This window comes from Microcaecilia unicolor, chromosome 1, assembly GCF_901765095.1.
Source record: "Microcaecilia unicolor chromosome 1, aMicUni1.1, whole genome shotgun sequence".
In the NCBI taxonomy this organism is placed as follows: Eukaryota; Metazoa; Chordata; class Amphibia; order Gymnophiona; family Siphonopidae; genus Microcaecilia; species Microcaecilia unicolor.
Genome location: NC_044031.1, coordinates 126,974,806 through 126,993,180, shown reverse-complemented (window position 1 = coordinate 126,993,180; position 18,375 = coordinate 126,974,806). Strand labels below are relative to the sequence as shown.

Genomic DNA, 18,375 nt, shown 5'->3' with positions numbered 1-18,375 from the left:
ATGCGTACTGTGAAGGAGAGGATAAGGGTTTTGAACAGATGGAAGTGGAGGGGGGAGAAGGAAGGAGGCTCAAGAGCCGAGGGAGACAGAGCAGAGCCTTACCTTTAATCATTCCTCAGGGAGAGAGAGAGAGAGAGAAGGGAAAAGGTAGTGCCCCCTAGAAAATGGAGGTGGGAGAAGGACTACATTTCCTAGCATCCCTGGGGAAAACCCTGGTATAGGGATTATTGGCCCCAGCATTCCCCGGGAGGAGGCTCTGACAAGGCATGGGAGGGGCACTTGGAACATAATCAAGTAAGAGAGGAACAGCCGCCCAGGGTGGAGGAGAATGAATCCATGGACTGGCAAGCTGCTGGAGAGAAGGAGCAGGAGGCAGGTTCTGAGGAACCCATGGACCTTTCTGCCTGGGCTCATGCCTTGAAAGCTAAACTGAAAAACCAGGTGAACTCTTGGTGTCACAGCTGGGCTGAAAGTGGAAAGGGGAAAGGTCATGCAGGAGGAGGGTCAGTGAAGTAATAGAGTGACCCAGAAAGGGTGGGATCTTTTCCTCTTTCCCAAAAGAGTTCAGGCTGTGTTCCTTGAAGAGACTGTGTGTCTGAACTGAGTGCTAAGGCACTAAGCACTGTGGATTTTGAACTGTTGGGAAAACAAACCTTCTTTTGTGTGGGGAGGGGAAAGTAAGCTACAGTGTTTTTTTTTCTCCCTTTTTGTGGGCTGAGGACCACAGAAGTGTGTGTTTTGAACTGTTTGCAAAAACCCCGTGGGGGTGGACCAGATTCAGGGATTCTTTTTGGGGTTTGAAGTTGGACTATAGAGGAACCTATCTGTGGGGACTGTTAATTTGGCTCCAACTGATTTGTGCAACAGCTGGAAGGGGACGTGTTTGTGTTTCTGCTGTACCTGGGCCCTGAGAGAAAAACAGGAGCAACTGTTTTGAAGGGCTGCAGGATTCCTTTTGAAAGTTACTGAACTGTGAAGCCCTGACAATAAAGGAGCTTGGTGACTTTTACCTTTTTGGAGTTTATTTTCTTCGAGCCCTGCCCTGTGTACTGCAGTGGACCGGGAGGCTAAGTGGCCAGGGTTGAGGCAAGATCCCGAACACCCTCGGGCGGAGGGAATAATCTTTCACAGTACACCTAGCACACACGTTAACCATGTAGACGCCTATAGGGATATTGTAGGCATGTACATGGTTAACACGCGTACATGGTTAACTTGCGTTAAAAATGTTAATGCACCTATAACACTGCTTAGTAAACAGGGCCCTTAGTATGCTTTTTCCAGTCATGCACAAGCCAGCCTTGAACCTGTGACTGTCAGATTGCAAGGTAACCACCTTCTGCTTTGTTTCTGATGCATGCACACCAAGTTCCATCAGGTTTTCAGGATATCCAGAATGAATATGCATGAGATAGATTGGCCTGCACTTCCTCCTTGGTATGCAAATCTATCTCAAGCATATTCATTGTAGATATCCTGGGAACCCAGTGAGACTTGGTGTGCCCCGAGGACTGGGTTGAGAAGTCCTGATGGAAGGTATTGGCACGATTGTCAGTATTTTGGTTTCCTTGCAAGGGCTGGTCAGTACAAGGAATACTGGAGACATTCTGAGGCTTATCTATGGGAGGGAGCCATGCTCTAATCCATGGCTAATAATCACAAAAGCAGGGGGGGGGGTCCTCCTTTCAGGTGCTTCCTCAAGGCCAAATGATTAGCCAGTGGGACCCTTCAGTCTTCCCTCCCTTCCCAATAGACAAAGTTTTCACAGGCCACCAACAAGATGAGAGACTTGGAGAAGGGGGATAGAAATAGAGTCTACAGAAAGAGATGAGTGAAGACAAATATTTGCACATACATGATCACTTCAAAAGTAAATCAGTCTACAGTTATTCATGGCAAATATAGTTCCAAACAATAGGTTGCCAGAGGAAAAAGAAATGTATGTTTTTACTGTAACTAAACACCATCATAAGAACACAAACGCTCGAGGCAGAAAAAGCAGTTTGGGTCTCTAAACGTTTATGTGCTCACCAATTGTTTTGGTTTGAGTGGAGAACTCATACTAGAAGACAGTTTAGTATAGTGTAGCCATTGCACAACCATAAACTACAGGGCAATAGAAGCCAGTACCTTCTGTTTTAGGGGGCCAGATTCCTTCGTGGGGACCCCCTACATGTTCCATAATGCCTTAATATCTTAAATTTAATAAAAGGTATCATATGCTGAAGAATAAAATGACAAAGAAAATTAAATAGTGCAAACTTAAGTCAGCCTCCTTCTCTCTCACCTCTACCACTTGCCTGCAGCCCACCTGCCTCTCTTTCTCTCTCTCGCATCCCACCTACCCCTGTCTCTCACATATAAATCTTTTCCCCTCCTCTCTGACCCTCAGACAGCTTGTTGATTTTGTTGTCTCATGAGATTGGGAACTACAAGATCAACAGCAGGAACGTAGCCACACCTGTTATTTTGGATAGGCCCACAGTTAAGTTGGGTGGGCCTTCCCAAACTACACCCCCCTTATCCTATATCTTGGTCCCTCTCCTCTGCCCCCAGATCTGGCATTTGCCGCTTCCACAGCCACCAACCCATCCCCTGTGTACCTCAGCTATTTCACGGGTGGCGGCAGCGACATATCCACTACTTGCACCAGCTCCACAGACTTCTCTGCCGTGTTTCTGCCCTCACTGATGTTGCTTCCTGTTTTTCTCTGGTGGGACATTGTAGAGAGAAGCCTGCAGGGCATCCCCCTGTCTTTGAAGCTGATGAGGTATACTGGGAAGGGGCTGGTTTAGAAAGGGGGGAAGTTTCCAGGCCATGGGTGAGCATGTGAGCGGGAGCAAATGCCAGATCCAGATGAGGGAGAGAGGGGAGCAGGGCAGTCACTGCTGAAGTGTCTTGGGTGGGCCTGAGCCAAGAATGGATGGGCCTATGCCCACCCATGCCCACCTGTAGCTACACCAATGGTCAATAGGTTCTTCATCAAGTTCAGGTTGCTCAAACTGTCTGAGAGCTCCTTGGCTGCAAATGGGGGAGGAAGGGTAAGGAAACAGCTAGACATGTGTGGGTAGTGAAGGGAAGGAATATGCTGGACCAGAGTGCACAGATGGTAAAGGTGGCTCATCCAGAAGAGTGACATGTACTACCCCAATAAGTGAAATTGAAGCCCAGTGAGTGAGGTTTTTCTTGCAGTGCATTCAATACATAAATATGAAATGGTGGTGAAGGGACTGAAGCCCAAGGAAGGGCTGCAGGCACATAAAAATGGATTTCTGTATCATGGATGACATATAGAAAGCCAGAAAGTAGGGGTGGACCAAAAAATCTTCACAGCCTGAGGTCGATAAAAACAACTTTATTCAGCATCACACCAGTGTATGACCCAACACTGGGCCATGTTTCAACGGAAACAACCATCTGCTTCAACGGTCTGACCCTGTATAGAAAATATATATGTGTATCCAACATTACAAAAACCAAAAAAAAACCAACCAATTAATTTTAGCAAGCAAAAATAAAGCTAAAAGCAGAACAATGCTAAAAACAAAAAACAACAACAACAACAAAACAGTGGAAATAAATATCGAAAACAATATTAAATATATAAACAATGATTAAAACCGATAAAAGTGTATAAAAAAACATAGGGACTAACCTTACTGATGGGAATCACAAAATATGGGTGCAGAATAGTATAATTGGTGATCAAAAAGCAACAGCAGAAAAGAACCCCATATGTAAATAACAAATATACAGGATGACTATGATCAAAATGAAACTTAAGAATAGCAAACAAGACCATCTTCTGAGGATATTTTACATGAATAAGGGAACACAGCTAAAACTTAGCACACAAAAATGACTTCTTGATGAAATCAATGGTCTTTAGGAACAAATAAATGTGCAACCAAACAATGTAAACAAATATTTTTTTAAAATAAAAAGTTGTGTGCACCAAATGTGTATGAAGAAAAGCTGAATAATGAAGTCATAACAAACTTCTAACACAAAAACAAAAAATGAAAAACTTAATGCTCAGCACATATGGGTGAAAAGGAGAAAAATAAGAAGAAAAATAACAAAAGGTGAAAATACTAAAAACATAATAGTGACATCTATGTGATGCACTAAAAAAATGTACATTCGAAAGAAAGTCAAAATGTCTATGATGCATGAGAATCTTAACGTTACCTGATGGAATCTTCAGAACATAAAACACTAAAACATGTGTTCAAGAACAAATTCAAATGGTTAAAACCAAATGTCGTGAGGTTAGCAGATAAGAAAGTGTGAAAAACTATGATACTCTTTGGCATGACATATTACATATTTGACTGAGTCATTTCAAGCACTTAACATTAAACCACATACACATCTATGAAAACAATTCAACTGTATTATAAAGATCCCTCATTTGGCAGTATCTCATAATTTAAACTTGACCACACATGTCTGCTATAAAGACAACCACCTCAACACACAACAGATTCTGCAACATTTTCTAAAACCCTGTCTGATGTTATGACAAACTAAAATTAGATTAAAGTTTTGATGTTACTTCAAAGTCAACACACAATCCCTCCACTACAAAACACTATGCACAAAGTTGTGCAAAACCACATTCAGAACCTTACCATACCTTAACTGCACTAACTTCCAAGACTCGAAGAGCAACAACCTTATGCATGAAAAGGCAGCACTGTAACTATTACACCATACACTAAAAAACCCTAATACACCATGTAGTGAAAAAACATATAACAAACACAACTACAACAAGATCTCTACAGAGGCAACACATGCTAGCAGAATACCACACTTTATTCCAGTGATTTCCAAACTGGGTTTCATGGAACTCTAGGGTTCCTCAAACTCTCTTCAGGGGTTCCTCAAGAAATTAAGGGTTCCTTGGTGTATGAAAAAATATTTTAGGGGTTCCGCTATAGTAAAAGTTTGGGAATCACTGCCTTAGTTACACACACAAAACCCAGATAGACCCTCAACAAATATGAAACAAGGGACCACACATCAGCAATACAGGTATGAAGGCAAGAAACTAGATACCTCAGGAAGTCAGGATCTGCACAAACAAATATGTGGATAAAGGTGAGCCACTTGATATTGTATATCTGGATTTTCAGAAGGCGTTTGACAAAGTACCTCATGAAAGACTCCAGAGGAAATTGGAGAGTCAAGGGATAGGAGGTAGTGTTCTATTGTAGATAGAAAACAGAGCGTAGGGTTAAATGGTCAGTATTCTCAATGGAGAAGGGCAGTTAGTGGGGTTCCCCAGGGGTCTGTGCTGGGACCGCTGCTTTTTAACATATTTATAAATGACCTAGAGATGGGAATAACTAGTGAGGTAATTAAGTTTGCTGATGACACAAAGTTATTCAAAGTTGTTAAATCGCGGGAGGATTGTGAAAAATTACAAGAGGACCTTTCGAGACTGGGAGACTGGGCATCTAAATGGCAGATGACATTTAATGTGAGCAAGTGCAAAGTGATGCATGTGGGAAAGAGGAACCCAAATTATAGCTACATCATGCAAGGTTCCGCGTTAGGAGTCACAGACCAAGAAAGGGATCTAGGTGTCGTCGTTGATGATACGTTGAAACCTTCTGCTCAGTGTGCTGCTGTGGCTAAGAAAGCAAATAGAATGTAAGGTATTATTAGGAAAGGAATGGAAAACAAAAATGAGGATGTTATAATGCCTTTGTATCGCTCCATGGTGCGACTGCACCTCGAATATTGTGTTCAATTCTGGTCGCCACATCTCAAAAAAGATATAGTGGAATTAGAAAAGGTACAGAGAAGGGCGACGAAAATGATAATGGTGATGGGATGACTTCCCTTTGAGGAAAGGCTAAAGTGGCTAGGGCTGATCAGCTTGGAGAAAAGGCGCCTGAGAGGAGATATGATAGAGGTCTATAAAATAATGAGTGGAGTTGAACGTGTAGATGTGAAGCATCTGTTTATGCTTTCATTTGTGACCTGGATTGGCCTCTGTTGGAAATAGGATGCTGGGCTTGAGGGACCTTTGGTCTGTCCCAGTATGGCAATACTTACGTACTTATGTACTTACAAAATAGAAACTGAAATGCAAAATACCAGAGATGTGCCTGTCCAAAAACTGACATATTCCAATTAATAAATTCAGAATAAATACTTTTCAACCTTTGTTGTCTGAACATTTTATTTTTCTATTTGCTTTGGTCCTGTTGTCTCTTTTCTGTTTTTTTTCCCTGTCCTTGCAGGATCTCCTGTCCATTTGACTTTTCTTTTCTCTCCATGTCCACCATCTATCTTCCCTCTGAGTTCATATCTGTCCTATTCAGCATTTCCCCTCTGTATCCCTATCTCTGTTCCTGTCCTTGTCCCTATCCCTATCCTTCCCTCCATGTTCAGCATCTCCCCTCTCAGTAACCTTATCCTTCTCTATTTTCAGTATCTCTCCTCTGCATCCCTATCTTGACCTGTCCTGCATTTCTACACTGAGTCCCTATCATTTCCCTTGTGGTCAGCATCCCCCCATATCCAACATTGTCCTTGTTTGTTCCTTTTTCCTCTCATTGCTATTCTGTGTCCATGTCCTTATGCTCCCTCCATGCCCAATATCTCTTCTCTGTCTTTTTGTCCCTCCTCTCTCTTTCCCTTTCTTCCCACACCCCACACCCCCTACCCTGGGGCCAGTATCTCTCTCCTTCTCTCTTCCTCCCCCCGCAGCCCATTATCTTTCCCTCTTGGGTCCAGTGTCTTTTCCCCCTCTTTTCATCTTGTCTCAGTCTCTCTCTCCCTCCGCTCTACTTTCTGTCCCTATCCCTACAACTCCTGGATACAGCTCCTCTTCCTGTCTGTCCCTCCCTCCCTCTCCCTCATGTCCAGTGGAGCAGCATCTCCTGAATCTCTATTTCTCAGTATCTCTCTTACGTCATCCATCTAGCATACAAGCAAGAATGGGCTCTCTCATACAGCCTGCAGGGGCAGAGAGGAAGGGCTGGCCCTAGCTCAGAGCTAACAGCCAATAGGGAAAGCTCACAAGGAGTCAATCACAGGATACTGCAAACTGTAGGGAGGGGAGAAGCCCCAGTACACAGTGCTATCCATTACGCAGACAATGCAATTAAATATAAATAATACTCATACTAAATATACATAGAAATACACCCCTGCCACCATGAATATAGGGGCAGAACACAGCTGATTACAACTTGCAAAGAAACTGTCACTAGGGTTAAGCACACCTGTCTACAACAGAATTTGGAAAGAACATTAAAGCAGGCTGTTTCTACTAGATGGAACAGCATGCTGACAATGCTGAAATCTGTCTCAGAAAATCTAGAACACTTGAAGATACTCGCTGACAGTGCGAAATACCAGGTACTTTGCAAACATCTCGTGGATGTTAATGAAGACTTACTTTCAGGTGTAATTAAGGCATTTGTACTGTTTGATGATGCAACAAGACTCATTTCATCTGATCAGACACCAACAATGCATCTAGTAGTTACTGTTCATGTGAAGCTAGCAAAAAGTCTTTCAATCCTTGGTGATGAGGTTGAACCAATTCGGCATCTCAAACTGAAACTCAGTGATTTTCTTGATAGCCATTTACCTTTGCATGAACTCCACTATATGGCTGCCCTTATGGATACCCGCCTAAAGTGTAATACAAACCTCTTGGAATCTGAGAATCGACAGGCTGCCATTGAGGGTATCTGAAAGATGGTCTCAGACATTCCTGCAAAGCAAACCAACAAGGAAAAATAACTTCCACAGATGATCAAAGACAGTCTACAAGAGTAGAAGAAGCCAACCACATGCTCTAAGATAATCAACAAAAGTTTATTGTGTTGACAAATTGAATCCAACATGGGATGTGTTTCAACTCCCGAGCCTTCTTGTGGGTAGTTTTTTCTATAGTACGTGATGCTGACTCATAGAGTCAAGTGCTGACATTTATATATAATCCATATTTATGCTCATTTTGTTGGCTCAATAAGAACCCCTGAAGAAGGCTTGGGTTTCGAAATATGGCCTGTGTTGGGTTCAATTTGTCAACACAATAATTTTTTGTTGACTATCTTGGACCATGTGTTTGGCTTCTTCCATTCATGTGGACTGTCTCGGACATTCCTGATCATCTTGTGACTGATTTGATAGACAACTCATCAAGTGTTGATGAAGAAGTCAAATTACATCCTTCCAAAAAAACAAAGCTAAATGCTAATAATTTTCTTGGCGACTTATTACTTCTGTAGAGCCAGAATCTGCTGAGTTGGATTTTTATTTGGCTTCCACAGATTTGTCAAATGACTTGTTAAGCTTTTGGCGGCTGAAATCTGATGTCTGGCCGAAGCTTTCATGTGTTGCCAGAATTGTCTTGGCAATTCCAGCCACAGAAACATTTTCTGAACGTGTGTTCTCATTAGCTAGTTGTACAATTGAGGATTGGCAGACTCTGTTAACCACGGAGACAATGATTTACTGTTTCTTCATGGATAAAAAATGAACTGTATTATTAGTGTTTCATTATCAGTATTAAATATTATTTGTCTTTTAAACTATAGGCCTAAGTAGTTTATTTACAATGTCTGTTAGGCCCATAAAATTGCATTAAAATCTTTCTTTCAGCTTTCAACGGGAAGATACAGGGAAGAAAATTAAGATTCACGAGGGGATAGTGAGGGGATGGAGCTACAAAGTCTGCTTAAGTGCAGGGATGGGGTGGGGACAGGAAGAATAATATTGGTTGCGGGGAGGGAATGGGTACTATTTTTTTTGTCCCCACATCACTCTCTACTAGTGAACACCTGGAACAGCCATGCTTGGGCAGCCTACATTCATAGATCTGCCAGCAAGAAACCATTGCTAGGGTTCAAAAATGGTATAATTAACCCCACCTAACTTAACTAAGCATTTACAGGGAAATCATAGGAAAGAAATGCCTAACCCCTGGCTTCATCAGCAAAAGCTGTCATCTCCTTTTTTGGGTAGTTTTTGATATGTCAGGATTATTTAGAAAAGCGTCTCTAAATTCTGAAAAACATTCTCAATAGTCAGTCATAATCTGGCTCCAAAGCAACCAAAATCAACAGTGTAGTAATCACCAATGGTTATCCAGATGACTTTTCCATGAAACAGTTAAATCCAAACTGTCAAAATATAACTGAGGAGAATGTTTTTGCTCCTCCAACTCTTTTTTTTCTTGGTCAAGAGAAGATAAAAAACTTACTAGTAGTGGCAAAGATTCAGGAGGTACTTTCAATACTGAGGTAACATAATTCTTAAACATCTCTTCAGCAGGAGCAAAGGGAACATGAGGAATGTTCAAAAGTCTCAAATTTCTCTACCTCAATGATGGGCTGATGATCAGAAGCAAATGCAGGCACAAGAGGCTGCTAGCGCCATACTAACGCCTGCATTTGCTACCGCCTCATGATCAAAGCCCGCGAGCACGTCAAACATCATGCTTGCGGGCTATGAATACAACTAGCACGCAAAACAGGGCTTGTAGCACAAGTAGCATGCAAATGCATGCTAAACCTATCCATCCCCAATGATCAGCGACCAGCTGGCCACGGCAAACCCTACGCCAGCTTGGAGCTGGCACTAGGGTTTGCTGACCATTGGGGAGGATTGGTGAGCCCTGTCCAGCATGCATTTGCATTCTAGGAGGCCCCCATTCCCCCCAATGCAGCAGCCCCACCGCAGGAACCTCAACCTGACCCCCCCTAGCGACAGGGGGCTGGAGGTCCAGCGGACCTTCAGTCCCCCGACCCCCTGACACAGGTTCAGGGGGTGTTGGAGATCCGGGGGGGGGGGTCTCCAGCCCTCTCTAAGCCCCCATCATCCCCTCAGATGTCCCTGGTGGCCCAGTGGGCCGCATGTCAGTCCCCCCCACCTGGTGGTCTAGCAGCCCTTCCCCACCCCCTACCTTCAGTTGGAGGAGGGAGGTGGCCTTCCTCCTCTTCCATCGGCACCGCCTCAAAAATGTGGCGCCCAGTCCTGCCCAGTGCATCCTGGGATGCGCTGGGCAGGGCTTCACACCATATAAGGGAGAAACTCTTAGCATTTTTAGTGCATGCTAACCATTAGTGTGCATTAACTGTGTAGGCACCCACAATATTCCTATGGGTGCCTACACAGTTAGCATGCACTAATTTTGTACACATGCTAAAAGTGCTATCGCACCTTAGTAAACAGGGCCCTTAGACTTACAAAGTTCCATAGGTCACAGGAGGGATATTTTAAAAGCACTTAGACTTACAAAGTTATGTGAAGGGGCATTTTCAATATGACGTCTAAGTCCGACTTGCAAAAAACGTCCAAAGTCTAAATAGGAAAGAAGGTCATTTTAGAAAAAGAAAAACGTCTATCTTTTTTTTCAAAAATACTGTGGACATTTTGGTTTTTTGACAATTTGTGATTTGGATGGGTTTTTTTGGTCCATTTTCGATAAAACATCCAAGTGCAAAACGTACAAAATCAAGCCATTGGGATGTAGGAGGAGCCAGCATTTTTAGTAGACTGGTCCCCCTGACATCCCAGGACAGCAATAGGGCACCCTAGGGGGCACTGCAGTACACTTCATAAACTGCTTCAAGGTACACATCTCACCATTGCTCCCTTACCTTGTGAGCTGAGCCCCCCAAAACCCACTACCTCCAACTGTACACCACTACCATAGCCCTTACGGGTGAGGAAGGCACCTATATGTGGGTACAGTGGGTTTCTGGTGAGTTTTGGAGGGCTCAACGTTTCTCCACAAATGTAACAGGTAGGGGGAGGTAGGAACCTGGGTCCACCTGTCTGCAGTGCACTGCACCCAACACTAGACTACTTCAGGGACCTACATGTTTTTCTAATGGACCTGAGTATAACATCTGAGGCTGGCATAGAGGTTGGTAAGTAATGTTTTTCATCACATTTTTGTGGGGTGGGAGGGGGTTAGTGACCACTGGGGGAATAAGAGGAGATCATTCCTGATTCCCTCCAGTGGTCATCTGGCTATTTAGGGCACCTTTTTGTGCCTTATTCGTAATAAAAACAGGTCTAGCTCAAAATGTCCTGGACGTTTTGTTCCATTATGGCTGAAAAACGTCTAAGTCTTAGGAACGCCCAAGTTCCACCCTGAACACACCCCGGCACTCACTTCTGGTGGACTTCATAGAAAAATGTCTAAAAATAGGTTTCAAAAATACTGATTTGGACGTTTGAGAAAAACGTCCAAATGCAGACTTATGACACTTTTTTTGGATGTTTTTCTCTTTTGAAAATGAGCCCGACAGTAACCTATGGAACTTTGAAAGACTAACTGCCTAATTTTCAAAAGAGAAAAATGCCTATAGTGCGACCTAAATCGGGAGATAGATGTTTATCTCGCAAAGGCGCCCAAATCGGTATAATCGAAAGCCGATTTTGGGCGTTTCCAACTGCACTCCATCGCGGAAACGAATAAAGTTGACGGGGGTGTGTCGGAGGCGTGGTGGAGGCAGAACTGGGGCATGGTTATCAGCCAAGGAGAGATGGGCGTCTTTAGCAGATAATCGGAAAAAAAAAGGGGTTTTGACCGCGATTTTAGGTCACTTTTTTTGGACCCTTTTTTTCACGAACAAGTCCCAAAAAAGTGCCCCAACTGCCCAGATGACCACTGGAGGGAATCGGGGATGACCTCCCCGGACTTCCCCAGTGGTCACTAACTCCCTCCCACCAAAAAAAACCCACTTTAAAAACTTTTTTTCCAGCCTGTATGCCAGCCTCAAATGCCGTACCCACCTCCATGACAGCAGAATGTGTTCGATCCTGTCACAACCTTTCCCTGGGTCAGATGTGGCTCTCGGGTGCAGTAAAGGGTCACATCAGCATTGCATTGTGGTGGGTGTAGGGTATTGGGCTCCGTGATTTCATTAGCTTGTGTTACAGTCTCACGATGTTGGTAGTTGGTAGGCTCTTCTCCCATGGTGCTTTTCCCCCTGCCTACTGGGTCAGAGTGTGCCCTGTTGTGTTTCCTGTTGTAGTCCATGCGGTAGTGGCCATTTTTGTAAGCCAGTTTTAGTTCCCTTTCCTGTGTTAGCCACGTTACAGAACTTAGTTCTTACCTTGAATGTGGCTGAAAGAGGGCATTGTACAGCATTTTGCCAGCTCTGACCTACTGCTCATCTCAGTACCAGGGAGACTCGTTGCCAGTGGGGCACAACCTCTGATCTGCAGTTAACTGTGAGTAAACGCGGTTATTCCAATAAAGGACGTTTTCGGAGAGATTAGTCTTCAGGTGTCAACTGCTGTGCCAATGTTATATAGCAGCAACCAGTCCTAGAGGCCTGCGTGTATGCAGGTCCCTGGAGCATTTTTAGTGGGTACCGCAGTGCACTTCAGCCAGGTGGACCCAGGCCCATCCCCCTCCCATCTGTAACACTTGTGCTGGTAAATGGGAGGCCTCCAAAACCCACTGTACCCACATGTAGGTGCCCCCTTCACCCCTAAGAGCTATGGTAGTGTTGTACATTTGTGGGTAGTGGGTTTTGGGGGAGGGGGGTTGGGTGTTCAGCACCATTGGTAAGGGAGCTATGCATGTGGGAGCTTTTTCTGAAGTCCACCGCACTGATCTAGGGTGCCCAGTTGGTGTCCTGGCATATCAGGGGGGCCAGTGTACTACCAATCCTGGCCCCTCCCACGCCCAAATGGCTTGGATTAGGACGTTTTTGAGCTGGGCGTTTTTAGTTTCCATTATCGCTAAAAAAACCAAACGCCCAGCTCAAAAACATCCATTTTTTCGAAAATACGGTTTGGCCCGCCCCTTCACGGACCCATTCTTGGAGATAAACGCCCATGGAGATAGGCGTTTCCGTTCGATTATGCCCCTCCACGTACTTCGAATATGAGCTCCAAGTAACATTGTAAGTCTAAGTGCTTTCAAAATACCCCTCCAAATATAACTGGGGTTAAATACGATAGGAGAAGTAAATTAACCAGCTAATGCTAATATTCTATTTCTAAAGTAGCCATTCCCAACCCAGTCCTTGGGGCACATTTTTTTCTCACGTTCTGCAAAATTATTACCAGCAAAAGAGAGTCTTATCCCATTAGAAAGGCCTTTTCAAAGCAGTGAGTCTTTAAATGTCTTTTAAACTGCTGTACCTTTGCACAATGTCTTAAATATCCAGGAAGCTTATTCCACATCAAAGGTGCTGCAAGAGAGAAAGTATGATTCCAAGTCTCAGCATAATGATATGCTGTAGCAGGTGCACAACACAATTGTTTAGCAGATTCAGATCTCAACGGTTTGGCATATACATATTCAAACTATCAACAAAATATTTACTAATCTCAGCATATATATGTTGATGAACCACTGAAAGAATTTTAAAGTTCACTCTTTGCGCAATTGGTAACCAGTGTAACTGCTTCAAAACAGGACTGATGTGAGTAGGTTTCATTACTCCCATAATTAAACATGCAGCTGCATTCTGGACAACTTGCAGAGCCTGGAGTTTGGCGATAACATTCCTAGATATAAAGAATTGCAGTAATCAATCCTGGTCAACACCAGGCTCTGCACAATTGTCTGAACGTCTGCTACAGGCATAATATCCTTTAACCTGCTAAGAAGATGAAGTTGAAAAAAAGATGTTGAAATTACTTGATCAACCTGATTCTGCACTGTAAGATTAGAATCATACAAGACAATTAGTTTATGAAGACAAGATTTAACTGTAAATGTGAGCCATTGATATTGAACACAGATGGCGACGAAGAGTCTAGCGACCTCCCTATATACATAATTTCAGTCTTAGTTAGATTCAATGAAAGCTCATGATTAGACATTCAGCCATTAATTTTATCAAGACATTGCACCAAGTTAGAGCTTGGATCCTGTGAAACTCTCTCCAGAGGAAAAAAGTATTGTATGTCATCTCATACTTTCTAAATGAAACTTTCAAGTCTCAAAATACTGAGGTCAAAATATTGATGTTCTTGGTGTTCTGGATGAGTGTTGATTTGTGCCTTTTGCAGATATATATTTTATGCAAGTCCTAATCAGAAAGTAGCCTTCAAATCATGATTACCATTATGTTTAATGACTGGTCCATGCCTTATTGTAGTTATGGCAGACCACATAAATAACTTTGATGTTATTTCGGATATTCCAGCAAATTCTGGGCTCCAAGCAGTCTGGGACAGACTAGGCAATTGCCCTTGCATAAGGTTACTGCATGCCTCTGGATTAAGCCAGATGTGTCTTTGGATTGACAGTGCCAGGGTCACAGCCGAGAGTCTTTCGTAGATGCAAAGTAAGCATTTCAGCTCAGAGAACAGTGCAGTATGATAATATGACAAGCCATCATAGCAGATTGAAAACAAACCAAAGTCTGTGATACACTGAATATATTATGGGGGGGGGGGGGGGGGGAGTGGGGTTGGTCCATACAGGGGAGCCTTGGTGAGCTGTTTATGCCATGGAGTAGTTGGGGGATTGGAGGCAACTTGGGAAGAGGGAGATTGGCTGTTTTTTTTTTTTTTTTTGGGGGGGGGGGGGGTCGACTTTATATAGGGGGTAGGGGGATCTTCAGATGTCTCAGGGGGTAGGGGGCCTTCAGATACCTTGGGAGTTAAGGTAATCAGATATCAGGGGGTGATCTTAGGAACCTTTCTTTAAGTGAATGCCATTTACTATCACCCTCTGTTGCCTATCAGTTAACCAATTTATGATCTAGTTTACCATTTTGAGTTCTGTTCTTAAACATGAATTTCAGAAGCAGAACAGTATCAAAAGCTTTGCTGACATCTAAGTAGACCACATCCAGCACACACCATTGATTCAGGTCTTTTGTCACCCAGTCAAAGAAATCAATTAGATTTGACATGATTTGCCTTTGATAAACCCATGTTGCCTCGGATCTTATAACTTATTGAATGTCAGAAAGCATTTGCATTATCTTTCCCACCTCTTTGGTAAGACTCACCAGTATTTAGTTTTCCAACACTAAATGCTGTTTTTACCTTTGTGAAGGAGGACCACATCAGTCTTTCTCCAATCTTGTGACACTTCCCGTCTATTAAACACTTCCATTAGAGAACCCATCAAAACCTGTCTCTTAGTATCCTGGGATGTCTCTCTTCTGGTCCCATGTTTAGCTTTGTACAAGTAAAAATGATTGACACAGGAAGAATAATCTAAATTACAGACACAGAATGCCAGACCTCACACCATAAAGCAGATAAGGCAACTTGCATGCTTTGCATCTCATTATTAGTTAATTGTGTTGAGGTAAAAAGATATTTGTTAAGGGCAAATAAAGCACGTTATTTATAGCTATAGTTTATGAAACTTGATACCCCACCTTACCAAACAAGATCCAGGTGGTTTACAATAATAAAAATAAAGCAGCAAGAAACTCCAATATACATAAGTAACTAATACAAAACAAACATACAAATCTGCAAAAATCTGCAAAGTAGATTATCTATTTATCAAGTAAGATATATATGCAAGTAAATGCCTGCATAAAGGACTAGAATGCAGGCATTTACTTGAATATATGCCATCTTAATCTAAATAGCTCCTTATAGCATTAACCTTATAATGCCAAATTACACTATAGTCCTTACACATAGGAGGCCATTTGAAAATAGGAAACTGTTTTGCAATCATCTTTAAAGAAAAGAATGATCAGGGAAACCAAAACATAAGAGCCACGCAGGGACCATCAGATATATAATTGGTGAGAGTGATGTTTCCATGTAAAGATTAAACCTGATTATCATTAGTACAGTACTCAGTACTCATAATACATCATTTCAAGATACATTAAAGAGATAAAATCTACTTTATTACCATCCTGCAAAATTCCTAAAAGTTTTATTTTAGCCTATTGAGTAGAACTACTTTTAACTAATATTGTTTTTCTCAGATTTTCATTTACATATTAGAGCAGGTCCATAATTTGTCACCTCAAATCAATAAAAATAAATATATTCACTGTACTATTCTTTAATTCTAGTCTTCAGAGAAAAATTACAAATCGATGTCTTTGCTCAGTACATTTTTAAACTTGCAAAATTATTTCTAGCCTATTAGTGTATTATTATTCTCAAGAAAATGATCAAATTACATACCAAATTATACAATTCCTAGTATGTATTCGAATGACTTTACATTGTACTAGAAAAATGCAACCAATGATCATTAAAATCACAACTTACCGTGTTTTCTCTTTTTGTACGTTACAGAAGTGCAGATATGCAGGACAGCTATGATACAGATTTCGAGGAAACCAAACTTCCTTGCTTCTATGCTCCTCACCAGTATCTCTGTGTGCTCTATTTATTTTACTTGGATTTCATAACTTGAAACTTTCCCATTCTGGGAAGAGATATGACAGGAAATAGCAAATTCTGAAACAATCTCAGCTGCATCTAGAGTAGCAGTGTGTCTGTCAAAATTCTTCTACACGTCCATTCTCCATAAAAATGTTTGGTACCTCTAGGGTCTTGAGCAGCTAAAATAATCCTCAGATTTCCTTCTCCTTACAGCTCAGGTTTCGTGCCAAGTTCACTTGAGCAGAAAGGAGCTTACCGAATCCAAGAAGTATTTGGACTGCTCTTATGCTTTTGCTTCAAATTCCACCTCTGCCACTGATGCTGGCTGTGACCCTGGGCAAGTCACTTCCTCCCTCCCCCCACCATTGCCTCAGATCTTTTAGTGCAGGCTAACACTGTTGATGGAAATGCTTGATGTTTCTGGATTCCCATTTGAAACAGAGGTTCAGCAATCTAGTGAAACAAATTTTTTTCATTGCAAGCCATTTGTTTAACGGAATACATTGTAAACTTAAGAGACTCTACTTATGATGACGTTCCTTCCAGTTCTTTTTCTGTCTTGTTCTTTTACAAAGCTGTGATAGTGTTTTTAGCTCACGGTAGAAATCAGCTGGTGCCTGCCTCAGGCAAACGCCAGGATGCCCATAGGAATATAATGGGTGTCTTGGCGTTTACCGCCAGCTGATTTCTACTGTGAGCTAAAAACACTGCTGTGGCTTAGTAAAAGACCCCCTTAGAATTGTAAACTGCTTTGTTATACCAACAGGAAAGGCACTATGGGCCTCTTTTAATCAAGGTGCGCTAGTAGTTCCCGCGTGGCAATGCTGACGAAGCCGATTCAAAGTGAATGGGCTTGGTCAGCATTACCGCACCGGGGACCGCCAGCATGGTTTGATAAAAGAGGCCCTATATTAATTAAAACTGAATCATAAACAATAACCTTAAGGGTAGAACTATGAAAGTGTGTTAAAAATTAGTGTTTTTTACCTTCGGCATTTGAAGGGTTGAGGAGGTGTTCTCTGCGCATATCCAGCAGATAGCCAAGACCTGTCACTTCTTCCTTTATAACATTAGCAAAATTTGCCCTTTCCTCTCTAAGCACACCACCCGAACTCTCGTCCACTCTCTCATTACCTCTCGCCTTGACCACTGCAACCTACTCCTCACTGGCCTCCCACTTAGCCATCTATCCCCCCTTCAGTCAGTTCAGAACTTGGCTGCACGTCTTATCTTCCGTCTGGACCGATATACTCATATCACCCCTCTCCTCAAGTCACTTCACTGGCTTCCGATCAGGTACCACATACAGTTCAAGCTTCTCCTACTAACCTACAAATGTACTCGATCTGCAGCCCCTCCTTACCTCTCTACCCTCATCTCCCCTTACGTTCCTACCCGTAACCTCCGCTCTCAAGACAAATCCCTCTTCTCAGTACCCTTCTCCACCACCGCCAACTCCAGGCTCCGCCCTTTCTGCCTCGCCTCACCCCGTGCTTGGAATAAACTCCCTGAGCCCATACGCCAGGCCCCCTCCCTGCCCATCTTCAAATCCTTGCTCGAAGCCCACCTCTTCAATGTCACCTTTGGCACCTAACCACTATACCCCTATTCAAGAATTCTAGACTGCCCCAACTTGACATTTCGTCCTTTAGATTGTAAGCTCCTTCGAGCAGGGACTGTCCTTCTTTGTTACACTGTACAGCGCTGCGTAACCCTAGTAGCGTTCTAGAAATGTTAAGTAGTAGTAGTAGTAGTAGATTGGGGAGGGGTAGATTGAGGTTGAAGTGTCATTGTATGTATATGGAGGGTAATGTTCTAAAATACTGACCAGCATAAAAGTATGCCCTTTAGCATCAAGGCACATAAGGCCTCTTTTACTAAACCATGCTAGCAATTCGTGTGAGGAAAATGCGACGCAGTCCATCCCAGGAGATAAATGGGGCACCCTAAGGGGCACTTCATTGGACTTCAAAAACATTCTCCCAGGTACACATCTCACTGTTGCTCCCTTATCTTGTCTGCTGAGTCCCCAAAAAACCCACTGCCCCCAAC

At 42.8% G+C, this 18,375-nt stretch overlaps 1 protein-coding gene across 1 annotated transcript in view; it reads right to left on the bottom strand.

The window, feature by feature from the left end:
- The window catches only part of LOC115468358 (metalloreductase STEAP4-like), a 53,423-nt gene extending 36,818 nt beyond the window's left edge, over positions 1-16,605 (bottom strand). The window contains exon 1 of the mRNA XM_030200008.1: positions 16,207-16,605. The gene's annotated coding sequence lies outside the window, so the exon portion shown is untranslated. The remainder of the gene's footprint in view (positions 1-16,206) is intronic.
- Between the last annotated feature and the right edge of the window lie 1,770 nt (positions 16,606-18,375).